The sequence below is a fragment of the Zalophus californianus genome, chromosome 13 (assembly GCF_009762305.2).
Source record: "Zalophus californianus isolate mZalCal1 chromosome 13, mZalCal1.pri.v2, whole genome shotgun sequence".
Lineage (NCBI taxonomy): Eukaryota > Metazoa > Chordata > Mammalia > Carnivora > Otariidae > Zalophus > Zalophus californianus.
In genome coordinates, this window is record NC_045607.1 from 67,711,502 (window position 1) to 67,721,393 (window position 9,892).

The 9,892-nt window shown below is 40.6% G+C and overlaps 1 pseudogene; it reads left to right on the forward strand.

Annotated features, from left to right (window-relative positions):
- The first annotated feature begins 3,096 nt into the window (after window positions 1–3,096).
- Window positions 3,097–4,917, forward strand: LOC113934882 (annotated as a pseudogene).
- The last annotated feature ends 4,975 nt before the right edge of the window (window positions 4,918–9,892 follow it).

The following is a 9,892-nucleotide window of genomic DNA, read 5'->3' on the forward strand; positions in this document are numbered from 1 at the left end:
AGGAGGCCCAGTCCCTTGGAAGGCAGCTCCGCAGTGGTGGACTCCTTAGGGCACCAAGGTGCTTTAGTCTTGAAATCTTAGAGCAAAAATGTAGAGTGGAAATTATATAATGTCTGGGATTTGCTTCAAAATAACCCTGGTGTCAGGGAGTAAGTGAGGGTATAGACAAAATGAGATTGTCCCTGACTTAATTTTTCAACGAGTACCTGGAGTTTATTATATGATTCTCTACTTATGTCACATTTTTGCAAAAGCATCTAAAGTATTAACAAAAAGATATTAAAACATATTACACTAATTTAAGTAAAAGCAAATTACTAATAAAATCACATAATCATCACATTTTTAAAAAAACATCTGGGACCACTTTAATGGATAAGAACTGTCCGGGTTGCCCAACCTCTTGATTCCTTGCAGTACATAAGGGATAAAGCATTTTCCAGCTAATAATTGGAGGGGGGTAGGGGCTTGAGGGAGAAATGTTGTTGATTCAAGAAAGTATTTGATTCTTGCCTTAAAAGCTGATTAAAACAGAAATTAGAGTTTCAAAAAATTAAGGCAGTCTGGAGGGAAGGTGGATGAGGGGAAGGGGTAAGTGGGGGATGGGCATTAAGGAGGGCATTTGATGTAATGACCATTGGGTGTTATATGCAACTGATGAATCACTGAATTCTACCTCTGAAACTAATAAAAAAAATTAAGGCCGTTTGACTTAGGATAAAAAAAAAATTGCCTGGGAGTGATAAGCAAACATCTGGAGGTTACAGAGTGAAAAATTGAGCAGAGAACAATTGGTTTTTACAAACTTTCAAGCCAACTGGGGAATAAAAAGTGGTAGGGAAGAGAAATACAAAATTGGGGGAAATGCCAAATCAGAGGGTAGAGGCTGGATTGCACGGAGATGGGGACCATTCATGGACTGGTGAGATGTTGGTTGCTATTCTGTCATGACATTTGCAAGGACACCCACAAGCCCCATTTTTTCCAATCTAGTCATGTGTGTAAGATGAGAAGGAATCCATAATCTGCCTTTGAACATGAACTTCTGGAGAGTGACAAACAATGAAGAGAAAAAAAAGATCAATGTCAAGTTGAAATGGAGCAAGCAGAAGGGAAAGAAGTCAGCATGGCTTGTGTAAGAAAATGTATAATCCCCCCCCAACTCCACCGCCCCCGACACACACACACTCTGAATTCTTCCTATTCCTGCCTGTTCTCAGGGCAGGGCATCAGCTATACTGGTTACCTGAAATGATCATCCCAGGAAAGGATTGTTGTAGGAAAATGAACTGAGAAAAGAGAACAGACTCCAAGTGACTCAGGGCAAAGAAAGAACTTGTGGGGTCACTGCATTCACATAACCTGACACACATACCCTATAAGAAAGGATTACCTGGGCTTCCACGAGTGGAAAGCCAGCCAAAGAGGGTAAGTGAAGGGAGAGAGGCAGAGCTCAGGAAAAATCAGCGAAATGCAGGTGAAGGTGGTGTCAGAGACCACCGAAACTTCCTTCAAACATCCACCTCCAAAAGCATATCTGGGGTCCCTTGAAATCATGGGCAGCTGCACTGTGTGCCTTCTATGTCAAGTGTTCTCATGGGATTGTTCCCTCTATACTCATGGAACTTTAGAGAAGCCTCAGGAATGTCTAGACAGGGCAAGATGGAGGCCGGAGGGTGGGGAGTACATAGGAGACTTGGCTGAAATTTTGCATGAGAAGCTGTCAGACATCTAGATACAACGGATAAAGTGCTTGATGTGTAGAATATCTGTGTTAGAGACTGGGGATAGGTTCTTAGAAATCTAAAAAGAATTTTTTAAAATTAACTCCAGAAAAAGCAAAATTTTGTACAAGAAGAGAATGTATTTTTAATACATTACATGGCTCAGTGTGAATAATATTCATGTTACCATAATAATGTAAGCAATGGAAGTTCATTTATTAAAAAAAATTAACAACTCTATTGGGTGAAATGGGACATTTATATGGGGAGGTAGATAGGCTAAATTCTCAATTTTCACAATATGAAAACAAAGAATACTTAAAGGTGGTTGGAATCAAGAAATTAGCAGTATATTGGCTAGTTATTTTGAAATATGGATCTAAATAACACAAGAAACGTTAAGAATATTTGGAAGTGGTTGCCCCTGGAAAGCTGAAATTGAGGACAGAAAGCCTGAGGCAAGGAATGCTAGATTCCTTTCTTTTGGGAGGGGGAAGGCGGTTATATCTGAGCTTTTAAGCCATAAACATAGTACTTAAATTAAAAAAAATTAAAAAATATATAAGATATTTGTGTGTCACTAATGACTGAACTAGTCATTAGTAAATTCTTCTGATTTTTAGAACCTATAATTCTCTACCAAAATATGTAAAAGCCTTCAACATATTGCCTGGGGCAGAGGAGGTGCTTAGCCACTGTTAGTTCCCAGAAGCTTCCAGGGTCACAAATACTGTGCCTCTATTGGGAGTGGCTTTGTCTGTTGAGCATGGGCTTTCACTTTTGACATGAAAATCTGCTTTAGCTCTCTGCTTTGCCTTTGTGCTTGTGTATAGGCATGGGGCTGTGTGTTACACTGTTGTCAATCAAAAAAAGACTTTTTTTTTATTATGTTACGTTAATCACTATACATTACATCATTAGTTTTTGTTGTATTGTTCCATGATTCATTGTTTGCGTGTAACACCCAGTGCCCCATGCAGAACGTGCCCTCTTTAATACCCATCACCAGGCTAACCCATCCTCCCACCCCCCTCTCGTCTCTAGAACCCTCATTTTGTTTTTCAGAGTCCATATCAAAAAAAGACTTTTTTAAAAATATTTATTTATTTATTTGAGAGAGAGAGAAAGAGTACATGAGAGGGGGGAGGGTCAGAGGGAGAAGCAGGCTTCTTTGCTGAGCAGGGAGCCTGGTGTGGGACTCGATCGCGCGACTCCGGGATCATGATCTGAGCCGCAGGCAGTCCCTTAACCACCTGAGCTACCCAGGCGCCCAAAAAAAGACTTTTTAAAAATAATTTTGTTAGGACACCCGTCACCGCCGCCGCCGCCACTGCTTCAATCTCTGCCGTCACTGTCGCTGCGAGTCGCCACCATGAACCAAGATCTTCGCAGGGAGCGGGAAGTCGCCGCCTTCAACCCGGAGCTGCTCACTCACGTCCTGGATGGCAACCCTGAGAACACCCCGCGCCGCGGAGAGATCGAGAACCTGATCCTGAATGACCCAGACTTCCGGCACGAGGACTTGAATTTCCTCTCTCGCAGCCAGCGTTACGAGGTTGCTGTTAGGAAGAGTGCCAACATGGTGAAGAAGATGAGGGAGTTAGGCATCGCAGACCCAGAGGAAATCATGTGGTTTAAAAAGAACTCATCTCTGAGGCTTGGAAACCACAGCCACTTAACGATCCTGAAACTCAGGAGTTCATTCTCAACAGCGCTACTGTGACCTCCATCAAGTGGTGGCCTGGTGGACTTGGGAAGACTTCAAATTATGCAATAGTTCTTGCCTAACTCATCACTAAGGGGGAAATGCTACGGATTACATGCCTTCATCCTACCTCTTCGTGAAATTGGGACCCATAAGCCTTTGCCAGGTATTACCGTGGGAGATATCGGCCCCAAATTTGGCTCTGATGAGATGGATAAGGGCTACCTGAAGATGGACAATTATCGTATTCCCAGAGAAAACATGCTGATGAAGTATGCCCAGGTGAAGCCTGATGGCACGTACTTGAAACCTGTGAGTGACAAGCTGACCTGCGGGACCCTGGTGTTTGTCAGGTCCTTTCTTGTAGGAGAAGCTGCTCGGTCTCTGTCCAAGGCTTGCCCCATTGCCATCCGATACAGCACTGTGAGGCACCAGTCTGAAATCAAGCCAGGTGCACCAGAACCACAGATTTTGGATTTTCAGACCCAGCAGTATAAACTCTTCCCACTCCTGGCCACTGCCTATGCCTTCCAGTTTGTAGGTGCGCACATGAAGGAGACCTACCATCGAATTAATGAGGACATTGGCCAAGGGGATCTGAGTGAACTGCCTGAGCTCCACGCCCTCACTGCCGGCCTGAAGGCTTTCACTTCCTGGACAACCAATGCTGCTATCGAAGCCTGTCAGATGGCATGTGGCGGACATGGCTGCCCTCACTGCAGTGGCCTTCTAAATATCTATGTCACTTTTACCCCCACCTGTACCTTTGAAGGAGAGACCACTGTCATGATGCTGCAGATGGCTAGGTTCCTGATGAAAAGTTATGACCAAGTGCACTCTGGGAAGTTGGTGTGCGGCATGGGGTCCTACTTGAATGGCCCGCCCACTCAGCACATCCAGCTGTAGCAGGTGGCAGTGTGGCCAACTGGTGGACATCGACAGCCCCGACAGCCTAACGCAAGCGTACAGCCTTCGTGCAGCCAGATTGGTAGAACTTGCTGCAAAAAACCTTCAAAATGAAGTGATTCACAGAAAAAGCAAGGAGGTAGCATGGAATCTAACTTCCGTTGACCTTGTTCAAGCCAGCGAGGCACATTGCCACTATGTGGCAGTTAAGCTGTTTTCAGAAAAACTCCTCAAAATTCGAGATAAATCTGTCCACACCGTCTTAAGGAATTTATGTCTCTTGTATTGTCTGTATGGAATCAGTCAGAAGGCAGGGGATTTTCTTCAGGGAAGCATCATGACAGAGTCTCAGATTACCCAAGTAAATCAGCGCATAAAGGAGTTGCTGATTGCAATTTGCCCAGATGCTGTTGCTTTGGTGGATGTGTTTGATTTTCAGGATGTGACACTCGGCTCTTGCTTGGCCGTTACGATGGGAACGTGTTATGAGAATTTGTTTGAGTGGGCCAAGAAATTCTCACTGAACAAATCAGAGGTCCATGAGTCTTCAAGTACCTGAAACCACTGCAGTCCAAGCTCTAAAGGGTCGTGGGGACAAAGACCATTTACTCCAGAAAGCACTGGACTCGATACCCTTTACACTTGTCACACAAAGCTGCTTGGGATCTTGACCAAACTCAGAGAGCTATAGAGCAAATGATAAATTGAGAAATGAAGAAAATGAAGAAAATGTAAATGTTTGAAATGAAGAAAAAAATGAACAGACTTCAGAGATTCAATGAAAAAAAGGAAAAATATAATTTTGTTATTGAAGCATAACATACACATTGTAAAGTACACAAATCTTAAGTGCTCAGCTTGGTAAGTTTTTTTGCGAAGTGAATACACCTACATAATCAGTACTCTGATCAAGAAGAAGAACATTACTAGCAGCCCTACCAAATAACCATCCCCTCCACCCTCTCCAAAGGTAACTAGTGCTCTCAATTCCAAACCAAATATAGTATGTATTCTTTTGTGTCTAAACGTTCCTTTCCCTCAAGTTTCTTTATGTAATTCATCAGTTGCCATTTACCACAATGTATCTATGTTGATAGGTGAATAACACTGCTGTGAATAATCTGAATTTCTGTTGGGCAATTATCTATGGGAGGAACCAGATGCCACAGGTGTTCTTAATGGTCAGCATTAACAGATACTATCAAGTACTCCTCCAAAGTGATTTTTCCCAATTTACAGTCCCAAAGGCTATATATGACTGTGGCCATGAACCTCAATTTTGCCAACAGTTATATTGTCAGCTTAAAAAAATACTAGGCTCCTTGGTGAGTGGTATCTTATTATGGTTTTAATTTCTCTTTCCCAATGGACTAATAAGGAGAGAAATTTTCATAGATTTTATGATTTTCTTTTTATATTTTAGCTTGGCATTCATTGTGCATCTTGAATCCACAATTTGATATCTTCATTCAGGTTTAAAAAAATTCTCAATCACCATCATTTCAAATAATACTTTTATTCAATCCTCCTTTTCCTCCTGGGACTTCAACAAAGCATAGATTAAAATTTTCTACCATGCCTCTTGTCTTGCCCTTTTCCCTAGATTTTCTATTTCCTGGTCTCTTTGTGCTTCATTATATATATGTATCTGATCTAACTTATCATCAAGTGTCTAATGTGACAATAAACCCATTTGACAAGCTTTTAATATCAATAAATTACTATATTTTTCAGCTCTAGAATTTTCATGTTTAAAATATTTTCCAGTTTACAAAAAAAATCATCTCATTTAATTCCTCAAACATACCCAGAATCATGTTTTCCAAGTCTGTAGCTGATAACTCTAGTTTCTGGTTACTTTTTTCTCTTTCTTTTCAGTCACCTGATTTCAAATAAACTCTTGGATTCTTATATGCCTGGTTATTTTTCTAATTTTTTTTTTTTTTTACTTTGGAATGCATTTAGATGTACAGAAAAGTTGCCAAATTCAGAGTTCCCATATATCCCTCATCCAGTTTTAGTTTCTCTTCATTTTTTCATCTTACATCATCATTACAAATTTCAAAACAAGGACACCAACATTACTATTAACTGAATTCTAAACTTTTCCTGGCTATTCTTGATTGGTGTCAGGCATTTTTAATGATTGTAATAATTGTAAAGACAATTTGAAGCATCGATGCCATTATCTTTCTACAGTGAGAATTTACTTTTTCTTCTTTTGACATGTTGCTGAGTGAGGGGAAGATCATCTTATTCCACACAGGAATTGAAATAATCTGAACATGGGTTTCAGTCATCCTGAGGGCCAATCCATGTCTGGTTTACCTTTATCCTTTCTACTGTATCCATTTGGAGTCCCAACCAAAGCCCTGGGAGGTTTATCATGAATACTCCTCGGTGTTGGTCAGTGAACTCCATTTTCCACCCCCATATATGTGAGACTACAAAAAGCTCTGTCCAGCTTCTTAGTCTTCAGCCCCTACTTTCACTTTCAGAATTAGTAATGAGCTCGAGGGAAAAGTGTTCCCATATATGCACATCTTACCTCCCTTGGTGTCTTTCAGATCTTGAGCCTGCAAATTTTCCTGTCCTGTCTACTCTCTGATGACTTCCAGTGGAATATATATATATATATATTTTTTTTATTTATATATTCATCTATATCTATATATACTATTATTTTTTTTTCCTGAATCCAAATTTTCTAGTTGTTCTTAGAAGCTGAGTTGGCCCCAAAATAGACTAGCCATTTACTAGAAGTTAAACTCTCAAAAAAATTTTTTAATTTTAAAATTTGTGGTAAAACACACATGCCACAACATTTACCATCTTAAAAATATTTTTCCTTTTTTAAATTTAAATTCAATTAATTAACATATAATGTATTATTGGTTTCAGAGGTAGATATCAATGATTCATCAGTCTTATATAATACCCAGTGCTCATTACAGCATGTGCTTTCCTTTTTTTAAAAAAATTTTTTATTGTTATGCTAATCACCATACATTATATCATTAGTTTTTGATGTAGTGTTCCATGATTCATTGTTTGTGCATAACACCCAGTGCTCCACGCAGAACATGCCCTCTTTAATACCCATCACCAGGCTAACCCATCCCCCCACCCCCTCCCCTCTAGAGCCCTCAGTTTGTTTTTCAGAGTCCATCGTCTCTCATGGTTCGTCTCCCCCTCTGACTTACTCCCCTTCATTCTTCCCCTCCTGCTATCTTCTTCTTTTTTTTTCTAAACATATATTGCATTATTTGTCTCAGAAGTACAGATCTGTGATTCAACAGTCTTGCACAATTCACCCCACTCACCATAGCACATACCCTCCCCAATGTCTATCACCCAGCCACCCCATCCCTCCCACCCCCCACCACTCCAGCAACCCTCAGTTTGTTTCCTGAGATTAAGAATTCCTCATATCAGTGAGGTCATATGATACATGTCTTTCTCTGATTGACTTATTTCACTCAGCATAACACCCTCCAGTTCCATCCACGTCGTTGCAAATGGCAAGATCTCATTCCTTTTGATGGCTGTATAATATTCCATTGGGTATATATACCACCTCTTCTTTATCCATTCATCTGTCGATGGACATCTTGGCTCTTTCCACAGTTTGGCTATTGTGGACATTGCTGCTATAAACATCGGGGTGCACGGACCCCTTCGGATCCCTACATTTGTATCTTTGTGGTAAATACCCAGTAGTGCAATTGCTGGATCGTATGGTACATCTATTTTCAACTGTTTGAGGAACCTCCATACTGTTTTCCAGAGTGGCTGCACCAGCTTGCATTCCCACCAACAGTGTAGGAGGGTTCCCCTTTCTCCGCATCCCCTCCAACATCTGTCATTACCTGACTTGTCAATTTTAGCCATTCTGACTGGTGTGAAGTGGTATCTCATTGAGGTTTTCATTTGGATTTCCCTGATGCCGAGCGATGTTGAGCACTTTTCCATGTGTCTGTTGGCCATTTGGATGTCTTCTTTGGAAAAATGTCTGTTCATGTCTTCTGCCCATTTCTGGATTGGATAATTTGTTCTTTGGATGTTGAGTATGATAAGTTCTTTATAGATTTTGGATACTTAGCCCTTTATCTGATATGCCATTTGCAAATATCTTCTCCCATTCTGTTGGTTGTCTTTTGGTTTTGTGGACTGTTTCTTTTGCTGTGCAAAAGCTTTTTATCTTGATGAAATCCCAATAGTTCATTTTTGCCCTTGCTTCCCTTGCCTTTGGCGATGTTTCTAGGAAGAAGTTGCTGCGGCTGAGGTCAAAGAGGTTGCTACCTGTGTTCTCCTTTAGGATTTTGATGGACTCCTGTCTCACGTTTAGGTCTTTCAACCATTTGGAGTCTATTTTTGTGTGTGGTGTAAGGAAATGGTCCAGTTTCATTCTTCTGCATGTGGCTGTCCAATTTTCCCAACACCATTTTTTGAAGAGACTGTCTTTTTCCCATTGGACATTCTTTCCTGCTTTGTCGAACGTTAGTTGACCATAGAGTTGAGGGTCCATTTCTGGGCTCTCTATTCTGTTCCATCGACCTATGTGTCTGTTTTTGTGCCCGTACCATACTGTCTTGATGATGACAGCTTTGTAATAGAGCTGGAAGTCCGGAATTGTGATGCCGCCAGCTTTGCTTTTCTTTTTCAATATTCCTCTGGCTATTCGGGGTCTCTTCTGGTTCCATTCAAAGTACCATCCACTTTTTTCAAAGAAAAAATTTGTTCAAATTATTGAAATTGAACAAATTATTTGTTCCATTTCTTTGAAAAAAGTAGATGGTATTTTGATGGGGATTGCATTGAATGTGTAGATTGCTCTAGGTAGCATTGACATCTTCCAATCCATGAGCATGGAACGTTTTTTCATTTCTTTGTGTCTTCTTCAATTTCTTTCATGAGTATTTTTAATTTTCTAAGTACAGATCCTTTGCCTCTTTGGATAAATTTATTCCTAGGTATCTTATGGTTTTGGGTGCAATTGTAAATGGGATTGACTCCTTGATTTGTCTCTCTTCTGTCTTGTTGTTGGTGTATAGGAATGCCACTGATTTCTGTGCATTGATTTTATATCCTGCTACTTTACTGAATTCCTGTATGAGTTCTAGCAGTTTTGGGGTGGAGTCTTTTGGGTTTTCCACATACAGTATCATATCATCTGCAAAGAGTGAGAGTTTGACTTCCTCTTTGCCGATTTGGATGCCTTTGATTTCTTTTTGTTGTCTGATTGTTGTGGCTAGGACTTCTAATACTATGTTGAATAGCAGTGGTGATAGTGGACATCCCTGCCGCGTTCCTGACCTTAGGGGGAAAGCTCTCAGCTTTTCCCCATTGAGAATGATATTCGCTGTAGGTTTTTCATAGATGGCTTTTACGATATTGAGGTATGTACCCTCTCTCCCTATACTCTGAAGAGTTTTGATCAAGAAAGATGCGGTACTTTGTCAAAGGCTTTTTCTGCATCTATTGAGAGGATCATATGATTCTCGTTCTTTCTTTTGTTAATGTATTGTATCACGTTGATTGATTTGCAGATGTTGAG